At 43.0% G+C, this 14,591-nt stretch overlaps 1 protein-coding gene across 3 annotated transcripts in view; it reads left to right on the top strand.

The window, feature by feature from the left end:
* Hs2st1 (heparan sulfate 2-O-sulfotransferase 1) overlaps nt 1-14,591 on the top strand; it is a 140,516-nt gene that overhangs the window by 86,025 nt on the left and 39,900 nt on the right. The window lies entirely within an intron of this gene.

The following is a 14,591-nucleotide window of genomic DNA, read 5'->3' as shown; positions in this document are numbered from 1 at the left end:
AAACAACACAGCTGTTTCTCTCCATATGTGTTCAGAAGAAGAGTCTTAGCCACTCTTATGGGACTAACATTTACTGTTTCTCAGTGAAGCAGTTGTAAAATTCAAATCAAGTATGAAAAAAGTTGTCACTGTGACAGCAACCTTATATATGACAAAACAGAATATTGATTAGGCTAAGAATTGCTAACAATAAAAGCAGGAATGAGAAGTTTATACAGTCCTTACAGACTCTGCAGAACAGAACTGTGGGAAGGCATAGGGGCAGCAAAACAGGAGATACAACCACAGAGTGTCCAGCAGAGCTCTGGAGACATTGAGGAGGAAGCCTTAAGAAAATAGCACATGTCAGTCGTTTGCTCTAATTTTCATTTTGTAAACCTTCATAATGAAAGAAAGCAGAGAATGATGTAACCTCTGAATTGCCAAGGTGAATGGAGTTCCATGTTGCCCTGACTGGCTCTGCTCGAGCCCCTACAAAACACCCAGCAGTGCTTAGCACACAGCAGCATATCCAAGCCAGCTGAGAAGACCAGACCTGCAGAAAGATTCCCAGGTCGTACCAAAAAGGTTTGAAACATTTGCTACTGCTTTATACTGTAAAGTCTGTTTCACTGCTAAAGTTGCATTTAACTACATCTATCACCTTTCCTAGAAAACTAACTGCTATTGAAAACCATGGTGCTGGATAATGACAAAGAGCCAGAATGCTTATTTCTCTGCTGTGCCGTGCTGAACCAAGTCCTAAACATTTCCATGGTGCACTGCCTCATCAGTGAGTACCAGTGAGATGATGCCCACCTTTTAAGGATGTTCATTCAGGCTTTTGAGAAAAAGTTTAGGGTAGTCTTACTAGTAGCCAAGTGAAACTAAAAATCAAACTACTGTTTGCAAAGCCATGTTTAGGATGTAGCAATAGCGGCATTTCTCCTGGTTACTTTTCTGTTACTGTGATAAAATACCACAAGCAAAAGCAACTTAAAGAGGAAAAGGTTTGCTTGGCTTGTGATTCCCCAGGATAGAGTGCATCACAGCCAGGAAGGCGGCAGGAAGCTTCCACACAGCATCCACGCACAGGAAGAAGGAAGAGCTGGAGTGAGAATTTTGGCTTCTTTAAAAACACAGAAATATAAAAATATTTTGTTTTAATTTCAGGTGTGGGATTTGGGGCTGCTTCAGATTGTCAACTGCAGCTGACTCTGATTTGCCTTTTGCTCTGTCAGGGGCACGATTTTGCCAGCTGCAGATAGTTTTATGTGTATGTGATATTTAGAATTCTGGGGGCTTTTCAGAGGATATCTAAATACAGGAGCCCCCAACAGAGGTTGGCCGGTTTGTTAAGCAGTTGTGCACAAAGAAGAGATGAGAAGAAGTTAGATACCCTGATGGCAAAGATCAAACTTGCTGCAAGGAACTTGACACGCCGAATCAGCACAAAGTTGTCTAAGGTTATCTTCACACACACACCCCTCCTTTTTTCTTTTCCACTTTGTGTTAGGGGCTTGAAAGGGTGGAAGAAGAGGTGCAGAGAAAGGTGGAGAAAGAAGAACCCACAAAGTAGCCAGAGGTCCGGTTACAGAGACCTCAACCCAGGCTGTGAACCCTCAGTCACACACCTTCCCAAGCAGGTTCACTAAGTGGGACTAAGTGTTCACATACATGACCCCTGAGGGACAAATATTCCTATTAATAAACATAAAATCCTTCTGAACACACAAAAGAGACCCTGGGCCTCCTTCATATGAAGTCAGATTTCTGTTTAGCAAGCATTGACTTCTTTATCAAAAATGTGGCCCCAGAATTCTTACTACTCCTTGAAAGGCTTGGCCATATGAGCATGTCTGTCTCCTCTCCCTTCCATCCTTCCATTTGCTCATGGGGAATAGAGTCAAGGCCTGGCATCCTGCTCCATCTGTCTTAGCTAACAGGATCAACACAGTTTAAATCTCAGCAGCGTGCTGAGCGCCCTCTCCAAGTGAGTAGACAGAATTCTCTGTAGTAGGACTGCTGTCCAGAACCAGAGGTAGTTTGTCAGGATGACAGATCTAGGTCTAAGATGCGTGCTTACAAATTGATGGTCTAAGTTTCTTATGTGTGATATTGGAGAGGAAAGCATACCTAGAAGGGATTTGTCTCAGGAGCTGAGGAGGGTCAGCCTGAAATCTGACTCAATCATTTTTAAATCTGCATAGTAACATGATTACCAGAGTTTTCCTTCGGTGTGTTCAGTCATTCAGTCATAACTAATTGATTCCTCCTACCACAGTATACCTTGCAATGCTCTGAGCGTGAAGCGGCCAGTGATGCTGCTCAGTGTCTCACAGCTTCTCCCCCCTCCCATGCTGCTCAGTGTCTCACAGCTTCTCCCCCCTCCCATGCTGCTCAGTGTCTCACAGCTCCTCCCCCCTCCCATGCTTCTCAGTGTCTCACAGCTTCTCCCCCCTCCTATGCTTCTCAGTGTCTCACAGCTTCTCCCCCCTCCTATGCTGCTCAGTGTCTCACAGCTTCTCCCCCTCCCATTCTTCTCAGTGTCTCACAGCTTCTCCCCCCTCCCATGCTTCTCAGTGTCTCACAGCTTCTCCCCCTCCCATGCTTCTCAGTGTCTCACAGCTTCTCCCCCCTCCCATGCTTCTCAGTGTCTCACAGCTTCTCCCCCCTCCCATGCTGCTCAGTGCCTCACAGCTTTCCCCACCCCCATGCTGTTGAGTGTCGCACAGCTTCTTCAATTATAGGGTCACTTCCCACCAGTATTTCACCTCACTCAGAGCAGACTTTTCTGTCACTGTCACTGTCCATTTTGTGAAATGACCATTCCAGAACATCTATATAACATCTATATTACTCAACAGAGCATTTCTTCACTATGTCTTAGTGGGAATATTTTTAGGACATTTGAAGGAAATGAGCAGTGCATCTTATTCAGAGTTACAGTCATTGCAAGCACTATATTTACTGTAAACCCGTTGAAGACATTGTTTATTTTTATATATAATTGGACATATGAAAAAGCTCTGAGCTTTCTTTGGGAAAATCCTTATAGACGTTGAGGGTCTATTTTCTCAATCTTGGTTATAAAGATCGATACTTGGGTGTCTGGAAATTGATTTGTTTTCCTTCTGCCTCGGGCACTTGCGAACCTTGAGTTTAATAGCAAATATGTTCACTTTTAGGATAGACAGTTGCTTTCTTTTTCCTGGTTCACTTTTTTCCCTTTTTATTGAACCTATTGAAATATGTTTTAGAAATAAGCTCTTTGGAAAGAGAAGGCATGCGAAAAAGCTCTGAGTATTCGAAAGTAACAGAGCTGGAGGCAGAGAGACTCTGCAGACTGTGGCAGTACAAGCCAGGGTCTGTGTGTGGTGAGGATCCCCTGGGGATGAAGGTCTGCTGCAGCTGTGAGAAGATGACTTCAAGTCCTCACGTCACGTTTATGTATCTGGTTCTTTCAAACCTGGATGAGGAGCAGAACTGAAAACAACATTACTAAATTTGGTTTCATACAGACTAAATTTCTGGTATGCATCGAACTGTTATTTGAGGCTCTGTTTTCTCTTAACCTGTTAATGTAGTAAATTATACCAACTTTCCAATAAGTAAATTATTCCTAGGGTAAACATCATTCCTAGAGTAAACTTTGCTTCATTTTGGCTTATTATTATTATTATTAACATTGAATTTAATTTGCTAATTTCACTAAGCACTTGTATGTTTGCATTCATTGAATTATATCAGTATTTATAATAAGTCTTTCATTGTACTATATGAGTCTAGTTACTGATGTTGGAATATGGCATTATTCCTCATAAAATACACACACCCCTTCTTGTATGGTTTGACTCATTCAAAGATAGATGAGGTGAATCCATGTATTAAATCTGGATCACCTCTTTAGAGAAGAATTAGCTGCTGTGGCTAGTATAGATTTTTTTTTAAAGATTTATTTACTTATTTAGTTATTTCATGTATATGAGTACACTGTAGCTGTCTTCAGACACACCAGAAGAGGGCATCGTATCCCATTACAGATGGTTGTAAGCCACCATGTGGTTGCTGAGAATTGAACTCAGGACCTCTGGAAGAACAGTCAGTGCTCTTACCCACTGAGCCATCTCTCCAGCCCCAGCTGGTAGAGATTCTGACATCAGATTAATTTCTCAGATGGTTATTGTTTTTTCCCAGCATTCTCCCTTGAGGGGGATCGATATATACAACATTTTCCTAGGAATTTGGTCATTTTGTATAATTTAGTATATTTAAGATGTCTTCAGAGTCTAGAATGTAAAAGAAGTTAACTGGGAGATGAAGAATTGATCATCAGCATGAGAGGAAGTTTGATCTTTGGGCTAAAGCTATAAAACTAAGAGCACAAGGCACCAAGAACAAAATTTTCAAGAAGCGCGGAATTTCTCACCTCTGCTTACATTTATTGTGCTGTAGGTTTTCTGTTATACTCATAAAACAACTGATGTGAGTATTGGCTCAGCATGCCGGGCAGGCATGGGAGCAGAAGGGAGGTGCCGGGGCAGTCAGGATTCCAGAGGAGCTGGCATGTATGTTTAAGGTGCTGGTGACGACTCTGTACAGTAACTGATGTAAGACAGTGTTGGGAATAACTTCCAAGAGCAGCTTAGGAGAAAGTGGGCTCCTTCTGGCTCCCTGTGCTGTCCCAGGCTGTCCTGGTAGGGAAGGTGTGGCAGTGGGAGTGGCCTGCAGATGAGGTTGGTGCTGCCCTGAGTGGGGTCAGGGGTCAGGAGGCAGAGAGGGGCACTGAGCTCAGTTCCCTCCCCACCCCATCCATCTCAGGACCTAGCTCACGATGCGGGTGGCTCTGCTTACAGAGATGCAGAACATGCAGAACAGGTCTCAGTCGAGTTATTCTCTCTGGAAGTACCACACAGACGCCCAAAGATGTGCCCACAGTTGGGAAACAAGAAGGGTAATTTCTGGCTTTTGTGAAGACCATGCTCTCTCACCTGCCTTAAAACACGTTTTAGAACACAGAAAAACAGACTGCAGGCAAAATCTTTAACTTTTGTGATATTAAAGATCAACAAAGGTGCCTTAACAGTAACGTTAGGGAAACAAAGATCCAAGAAATAATTTTAGCTAAAGTTTTCCCACACTTGTCTTTAAGGTGAATTAAAGGTTAGTTTTTCCTAGTCCTAGCTGAGTTTGCCACTCATCAATTTATCATCTGCCCCCATCTGACTAAGCTCTCATTGCCCACTTTAGGAAAGTAGAAGTGGGCCTTTAAAACATCATTTCTTCACTGTGGGGTAGAGGACACTAGCGTGCGCCACTGCAGGCGGAGGGAGACCGTCCTTCCTGATCCGAGGGTGCTGCTTCTGCCTCTCCCCGTTCCCTGAGGTGCCCAGGAGTTACCAACACTCACCATTAGCTTCCTCTGCACCCAGATTTCTCCTATCCAGACAGCAGGATGCCTCTGCTTCCGCACTAAGATGCCTCGAATCGCCCGATCTCCAGGTCTGCTCCATCACCCCGAGACTTACCTTGGGAAGCTCCACTTTAGCATTTTCCTCTTCCTGCAGAAGGCTGCAAAGCATTACAATGAAGGCATTTATAGTCTGAGTCACATTACCATCGCTTTAGCTTACTAGATAGGATTGTGTTTCTAGTTGGTTGCAAATGTTGATTTTTCTTTTCAGTTTGCAAAACTGTGTGACAGAAAATCTGTAGCTAAATATCACTTTATGATTTCCATCTGTTCGAGTACAATGGTATTTATGGCATAGTCCAGATTGCAATGTCATGGAAATATCCTATTATAGCAGATAGAATTTAAAATGATCATTGTATGTTCTAATGAGAAAACATTTTTAAACAAGTGCTTCACTTAATTTCAGAGGAGACTAACTGAACGCGCAGCTTGATGACAGCATCTGTTCTTCAGTGTTTGCGCTGTCAAAGTGAAAACCTGCCTGACTTCAGTAGAAACCAATCAGCTTGCTGCTCGCTTGGGAACCTGTAGTGGGAGTGGGGTAGGCAGAGAAGAGAGTATTGTTAGAGTCACTGGGAATAACCTTGCGGTTTTATTAGCATAGACATTGCCTTCCATTCTTTCTGGAGGAGGTAGGGTTGCAGATGTTATTTTGGCCTGTGACTGTGATTTTTGACAGATTTTCTTGTGAGAGAAGGTTCACATGTACCAAATAAAAGGAGTTCCCATTATCACAAATGACTGGTCGCGTCAATCTCGTTGGCTTGAAACTGTAGGAATGCGGGGGTGGGGCAGTCATGCTCCGTGGAGTGTTGTGTTGGGATGTTAGAGTGTGCTTTCCACAGAGCATCGCTCTTGTGTCTACACCTTCATGGGGAGGTGGGTGGATTAAAGATACCTGCCACCAACACCAAGCCTGATAACTCGGGTTCTGGACCTACATGGAGGAGACACACAGCTCCTGAAAGATGTCCCCTGACCTCTATGGATGTGTGTGCCTGCAAACTAAATAGGTAACTTTTTAAAAAGAAGAAGGTGATGTTCTGCTTATTAGAGGGTATCCAAGCTCACACAGTGCTTAGAAGGTAGACTGCCACACTGTGAAACAGTTGATGGGAATGGAGGGACGGGCTAGTGGACACAGGCTTCACACAATCCTTTGAGGGACTAGAAGAGCGAATGGCAGATTGTTGTTGAACATTTGTTGTTGGGGATTGGATTCAGCGCCGATGGCGTAATCATTGGTTCTTCCCCTGCTCAGCCGTAACCACGAAGCCAATAGATTATCTTAGTTTGAAAAATAGTAGGTGTCTTAGTCAGGGTTTCTATTCCTGCACAAACATCATGACCAAGAAACAAGTTGGGAGGAAAGGGTTTATTCGGCTTACACTTCCATACTGCTGTTCATCACCAAAGGAAGTCAGGACTGGAACTCAAACAGGTCAGGAAGCAGGAGCTGATACAGAGGCCATGGAGGGATGTTCTTTACTGCCTTGCCTCCTCTGGCTTGCTCAGCCTGCTCTCTTATAGAACCCAAGACTACCAGCCCAGAGATAGTCCCACCCACAAGGGGCCTTTCCCCCTTGATCACTAATTGAGAAAATGCCTTACAGTTGGATCTCATGGAGGCATTTCCTCACCTGAAGCTCCTTTCTCTGTGATAACTCCAGCTGTGTCAAGTTGACACAAAACTAGCCAGTACATTAGGCTTAATAGAATAAATGGAAAATATAGGGTACTTGTATTTTTAATTTTTGTCTTTAGATTTATTTCTGTGTGCGAGTGCTTTGTCTGTGTATATGTCTGTTTACTACATGTCTGCCTTGTACCTGTGGCAGTTAGAAGGTGTCCTGTCCCCTGGAACTAGAGTTACAGAAGGTTGTGAACTGCTGTTGGGGTGCTGGGAACTGAACCCAAGACCTCTGCAAGAATAACTGCTCTTAACTACTGAATCATATCTCTAGCCTACTTGTAGTTTTAAGGATAATTTTTTTCTTGCATAAAAACTTACAATTAAAATGTATGTTGAAAAGTTTATCGTCTCTCATACTGTGATTTTTAAAGTCACTGTATTAGTCAGGGTTTTCTAGAGTCACAGGACTTATGGGTAGTCTCTATAAAGTAAAGGAATTTATTGATGACTTACAGTCTGAAGTCCAACTCCCAACAATGATCAGCAGCAGCTGTGAATGGAAGTCCAAGGATCTAGCAGTTGCTCTGTCCCACAAAGCAAGCAGGCAAGGGAGAGAAAGAGTGTCAGTCTTCCTTCTTCCAATGTCCTTATGTAGGTCTCCAGCAGAAGGTATAGCCCAGATTAAAGGTGTGTGCCACTACACCTTTAGTCCCAGATGACCTTGAACTCAGAGGTCTCCCTGTCTTATTCTTCTAGAATTCATAGCCACTATGCCTCAAGATCTCTATGTCAGGATCCAGATCAGAAACTTGTATCTCCCAGCCTCCAGATTAGGATCACTGGTGAGCCTCCCAATTCTGGATTGTAGTTCATTCCAGATAGAGTCAACTTGACAACGAGGAATAACCACTACAGTCACCAACACAGTTTCTGTGGTTAGAGAAAACAGGTGTTCTCATATTTGAGAGAGTAGCTTTCTGGAAATAAGACTTTCGATTTAACGAATCAATCTTGAAATATGACTCACTTTTGCTGCCGTAAGTTTATTATTTGAGGAATGTTGCAAGTGGGACTTACTTTGTTAAAGTTAGAACAGAATGGACCTGTAGAGAGTGAGCTGCATCTGTGATGTAGAAGGTGCTATTTTTAAAAGTAAAAACAAAAAGAGGCTGTGTTCTTACGGGCCAGTAGGCCACAGCTGTAATTAGGAACAGTGTGTACTTTTATTTTTGTGATAGTTTATATTGGCATGGTATTGGCCATAAAGACAGACAGGTTGGTCAATGGAATTGAATCGAAGACTCAGAAATAAATACACCTATAGGCACTTGATTTTTTTTTTAACCAAGAAGCCAAAACTATACAGTGGAAAAAAAAAGAAAGCATCTTCAACAAATGGCGCTGGTCTAACTGGATGTCTGCATGTAGAAGAATGCAAATAGATCCCTGTCTATCACCCTGCACACAGTTCAAGTCCAAATGGATCAGAGACCTCATCATAAAACTGGGTACACTAAATCTGATAGAAGGGAAAATAGCCTTGAATTCATTGGCATAAGAGACAACTTCCTGAACAGAACACCAGCAGTGCAGGCCCTAAGATCAACAACTGCTAAATGGGACCTCATGAAATTGAAAAGGTTCTGTAAGGCAAAGGACACCGTCAATACGACAACACACCATACAGCCTAGAGAATGGGAAAAGATCTTCACCAGCCCTACATCTGACAGAGGGCTGATGTCCAAAATTTATGTTAAAAATTTATTTGGCTCAGCTTTCTATGATTATACATTTGGGACTTTATTTTGTCAGTATATAGCATATATGGGTTCCTACATGAAATTATCTCACAGGAAGTGATTTTAGGTTATTCTAGGTTGTCTGTGATCCTCACTCTCAGGTTAATGTCCAAAGTACTCTGGATATTTCTTATCCATGATTCTCCTTACAGTTCACCTAATTTTTTTTGTTGTTGTTGTTTTTGGTTCTTGAGACAGGGTTTCTCTGTGTAGTCCTGGCTGTGCTTGAACTCACTCTGTAGACCTGGGTGGCCTCAAACTCGAAATTCTTGTGCTTCTGTGTCCCAGTGACAGGATTGTGTAATGCTCTTTTCTTAGCCACTTTTGACACACTCTTATTGGTCTGGTGAAGATGGGCCCAGTGGCACATCACAACAACACAGAAACAACCTGAGGAGTACGTTTGAAAGGCCCGTGTCATTAAGCATCGGTGCCCACAGAGGTTTCACTTGACCATCTGTGGTTACTGTCCTTTGTAAAGACAGTTTTCCTCCTTCCTAATCTGTTTTGTTTATTATAACTTCATTTTATAGTCCGGATGGGGCTCTAGAATGAAGAATAATGGTGATGATGACATTGTTTAAATGTTTAATAAATATTAGGAACTGAGCTTTTTGTGCACTTCAGAATCATTACAGATATATTCAGGATATAAATAGGATTATAAAGTGGATCCCTATATCTCTCACAAGCTTTGCAGTCATCAGCTCACACTTGGCCATATCTCACCTGTATCTTTACTTGTTTGTGGGATATCTCAGGCTTCATACCATTTTGTTTGTAACTGTTTCTCAAGGGAAGAAAAACTGAGCAGATGAAGTTCAAGAATCCTGTGGATACTCACAAGCACAAAGTACTGGGCCGACTTTGTAGGCATCGAGTTTTCCTTTGGAGTGCACAGGCTCTCACCTGGCAACCGTTCTAATATTCTGTGTAGCATCCTCTCTGAGGACCAGCTTTCATGGTACCAGAAAGTGCCCTGCAAGGGTCTAAGGAAGGGAAGCACCCAGAAGTCCTTCCCATGGGCGCAGTGTATGCTTGAGGAGTTCTATTTTCCTTTTCTATTTCTGTGATCTGGAGCCACCAAGATGATTATTACAAATGGTTTTCTCAGATTTCATAGTGAGGAAAATAACAGTAGGTTGATAACTCTGTTGTACAAGTTTTATTAATCGTTTTCATTATAAGGTTGTAGTTGTAAATCTGAGGCGGGGGCCGGGTGGCATAAGGGTTAAGAACACTTTCTGTTCCTGCAGAGGACCAGGCTTAGTTCTCAGCACCCACATGGTGCCTCACACCACCCGTAAGCATACATGTGGTACACATGCAGGCAAGACGTTCATATATTAAAGGAAATAAATCTAAAACTAATTTTAAATATTTAAAGTTGAGTACAATTCTTCAGTTACAAACATGCCAACCAATGTGACTAACCAAGGAACTCTCATTTCTAAACTATCACTATAGTGTGGTACAAGTCTCTTAGAAACCAGAATCATATTTTGAAAGGAAATCAAGGTTTAAAATGTTGAGAAACCGATACAGTACTGGTATGTGTATTAAGCTTCTCCCTTTATTTAATTAATATGAAGAATCAATAAATAACTTTATAAGGGAGCTGAGCAATGTGTGATCTTAACATTATGTTTTAGAAAGCTATGCAGTTACTTCCTTTGCTTACATATGTATGAAATAATCTCAGTAGGTAATTAATAACCGTGGTTGTCATGGTGACTCACAACCATCTGTAACAGGGTCCCATGCCTGCTTCTGTGTGACTGAAGACAGTGACAGTGGACTCACATACACAAAATAAATAAATCTTAAAAGAATAATGATGGCTATATATTGTAGAGGTTACAAACTGGGCAGATGGGGCCAGACAAGGGAGAAACGTCACTGCATACACTTGTAAAAATACTTCTTTAGCGTCTCCACACTAGGGAAGCTGGGGCCACCTGTAAACACTGAGAAAACACTGTCGCAAAGATAATTTATATATGAAATGATGGGGAAATCTCTCATACTTGTGGATTGCTTTCCCATGTATTTAATTCACTTGTTTCTTTCCCTTAAAATGATTTTCTCATAGCATTATATAAATGAGTCCTTTATCGTCATATCTTTTCATTAGCATGTTTGTCTATGTGGTGAGTGCGCATGATGTAGAGGTCAGAGGTCAGCGTGGAGGACCTGGTTCTGGTTCTCTCTGCTTTAACTCTGCATGGGTTCCAGGGACCAAGCTCAGGCTTAAGTGTCAAGCACCCTTACCCACTGAGGCAGCTCACCAGCCTGTGCCTTTTACTCGTAATATATAACTATCAAGTTTAGTATTCGTAAAATGAGACTTGAAAGTATGAGTAATCTCATTACATAATTCTATCTCTATAAAATTTAACGTAAGGTTACTGTGTTATACTTAGACATATTTCTAGGTTATCTTAGACCACCCACCCACAATTAAGAAACTGGGAGTACATTAAAGATAACATGAGAGACTGGAGAGATGACTCAGCAGATAAGAGCACCTGCTGCTCATGCAGAGAACTGAGTTCAGGCCTACGCACCTACACCAGGCATCCCACAGCCCTGTAATTCCAGTTTTAGTCTGCTAACCCCTGTCCTCTGCAGGCACCTGCACACATGTGCACATAAACATATGCAGACACATACTCCTAAATATAAAATATATAGAAATAAAAACAAATAAATTGAAAATAAGATAGCTTCCAAAAGTAGAGCTTTGTATTAGAAGGCAGTCGATGTCATGAGTAGCCTTGGTTTTAGATTTAGCTTGAAGTTAATAGGAATATCTCCTAGTTATAGGAAAAGAAGAAATGAGAGTGCACTCTTTGACAGATGCTGCCTGGAAATGTTGATTCTTGGGTATTCTTGGACCATCAAACCAAAAGTCAGCTCCCGAGAGTGTGATATGCCATTTCTTAGGCCATACATGAGTAGCTAGTGAGTTGGAGACCATGATGGAGGCTCACATGGAGAACCTCTGCCCTGGAGTGTGGTGCGTTTCAAACTCTGGTGAAATATAGAGCTTTCAACATGCTCACTAATTTCCAAACAGCTGCGGCATTAAGTTTTCGATAATGAGCCCAAGCCCAGCTGGAATTGAGTCCTAGTTACTCCTTATTCTTGTTATTTACTAGTGAATGGAGTCCCAGGTGCAGCTGCTGCTCTGTGAAAAGAATTCAACTTTGTAGACAGTCCTGGCCTTCCCTCCTTGAGTTTTGAAAAGGCTTTCATCTTCAGTGGTATTTATCTCAACAATCAAAGTACATATACTTAGTGGGAATTTGTACTTATGCTAAAAATATAAAAAAAAAAATCTTTGAATCCTTTTGCCAATATAATATCAAAATGAATATTTTAGCTGGATTACAAAGCTTACATTTAATTGAATCCCCACTGTTGTGTCTTTCCACTGGCGTTTGCGTCGTAACAACCTTCTAAGTTTCTTCCCAGCGTGATTTATCCGCATTTTTACTTGCAAGTGGGGTGGTTCAGCACTGGAGCTTCAGGTTGGCTGTGTGCAGTGCGCAGCAGTGAGGGTCCCTGTGCCCTCATCCTAAAGCAGCTTCAACAGAGCAGCCTGTGTGTTACATAGGTGCTTCTCTGCCATCCTAGAATAAATGTGGGTGTTAATGGTGGGCAGCATCGTAAAACTCGCATCTAGATATGAGCAGTTGTGGTGAGGGAGGTGGAGGTCTTCAGCCCGGAACCCTCCTTGAAGCATTCCATTCCGACCCCACCTTCAGGAACTCATTCACAGCTTTGACATGAGCTGTGTTGGGACTTTTCGTGGTCTGTCTTTAGGTCAGATGTATCCTGAGATGTTTTATCTGCAGACATTCACACATTACCATCCAGACATTTCTTCATCTAAACCCCTTAATCCCATTTCCCCCACTCACCCAGAGAATGTGTGTGGGGTCTGATGTGACATTAAGAGGCTGTTTTTTGTTTGGTTTGTCTTTTTTTTTTTTTTTTTTTGGTCTCGAGCACAGATGTTTGCATAGGGCCTCCTTCTCCATTAAAGCGCCGTTCTGGTGGAATCTTCCCCGTCCTCCAATCTCGTGTGAGCTTTCAGTAATGAAAGAGCAGAATTCCCTCTGCAGCGAAGCATCTGCTCAGTCACCTGGTTGTCCACAAGCTTCCATCTCTAATCAGGCATTATTATCCTTGCTGCTGCCCCGAGAGAAAAACCGTCAGCGCCGCAGCCCCGCATTGCCAGCGCTGGTGCTGTGCTTTCTGAAGAAACGGCCCTGTGCTCGGACTCCTTTCAGAACCACTGATAGACACTGCTTTGAGCCTGCTCTGTGTGCCCTGTGAAGATTCTGTAACTGTATTCTACATATGCATTTCACCTCACAGCCTGCTCAAAGGAGGGTTGTGGTGAGTTCAAGGTCAGCCTGAGCTACATAGTGAGTTTCAAGCCAACCTAAGCTACAAATGTGAGACCTTGTTTAAAAACAACAACAACAACAAAGTGAGAAACAAAACATATTCCTGGTTTGACGTTTCCAACACTGTTATGACAATGACCCAGCCGACACCTCATGCCTCACTTCCTCCTTGTCCCCTCCGCCATGCCCGGGCTTTCTGACAGCCACTTCCAGGGCTTTGCTCAGGCTGTTCCTTATGCTTACACCGTTACTGCAAACCTGCTCCAACCTGACCCACCCCTGTGTCCTTTGCCTGCTCTTTTCAACCCTGTCCCTTTGCAGCCTTCCTGTGTTTGCAGCTTCTGTCATGTGCTGGAGACTTTCTCATGGACAGTGTGTCATGTTCCCCAGGCTGATGGCAAACTCCCTGAGCTCCAGAGGTGCTCCCTGCCTCAGCCTCCCTGCCCTGCCTCTAGGCCTACAAGTGCACGCGGTTGTGTTGGCTCACTCACACTTTTATTATAAAAACCTCATCAGACTTCCCAAGGATAGGTCTGTCTCCAATATCTGAAGCAATAATTAGTTAATAAGCCTGGTACAAAATGACTTGATTATAAATGGTCACAATGTCCTCATCACTTAAAGCGGCACAGAGTGTCATGACTGCCCAGTTCCTGGAATTGCTAAAGTTATCGTGAGAGCAGTCTTCTACACACAGATAGGTCTTAGGAGGCAACTTTGGAGTTTAAGAAAAGAATTTAACACAGATGTAAGCATGGACATTGGGAACAAGAGGGAGGACATGAAGTCTGGCTTCTCAAGCTGAATTGTCCCAAGATGGTGCAGTGATTTCTGCACCCACTCCCTCCTGGTTACCTGTCATGGGCCCACTTTTACTTCTGGTTCTGTCGTGCTTTGCTTCATGGAACTCAGTGTTTATTTACCCCCAGAGAGTCCCCATTTCAGCTCTGTTCAAGCTCCTTTTGGCTTTATCCTTTGGCCCTGTGTCTGTGCCAACAGGAGCTAACAGCCTGACCCCACCCTGGCCTCCTGGAAAGCTTGCCTTTACTAAAGACCTTCCGGCGTGCCGGTCTACCTAGGATACTACTACAGAGATGGAGGCTCCCTGTTCTTCAGTCACTTCAGATAGCTCACGATGTGTTCATCCACTGTAGACTCCCTAACCGCTTCTCGTGTGCAGCATGATGATCTAGTTCACACACATTCCACATGTACGCCAGTTAGTGTGTGCCTGAAATGTCACACATCCCTGTGCCATTGAATACAGACATCATAAGAACTGCCC

The sequence above is a fragment of the Mus musculus genome, chromosome 3 (genome assembly GCF_000001635.26).
Source record: "Mus musculus strain C57BL/6J chromosome 3, GRCm38.p6 C57BL/6J".
NCBI classification, from domain to species: Eukaryota; Metazoa; Chordata; class Mammalia; order Rodentia; family Muridae; genus Mus; species Mus musculus.
This window is presented reverse-complemented; position numbering and strand designations above follow the sequence as displayed.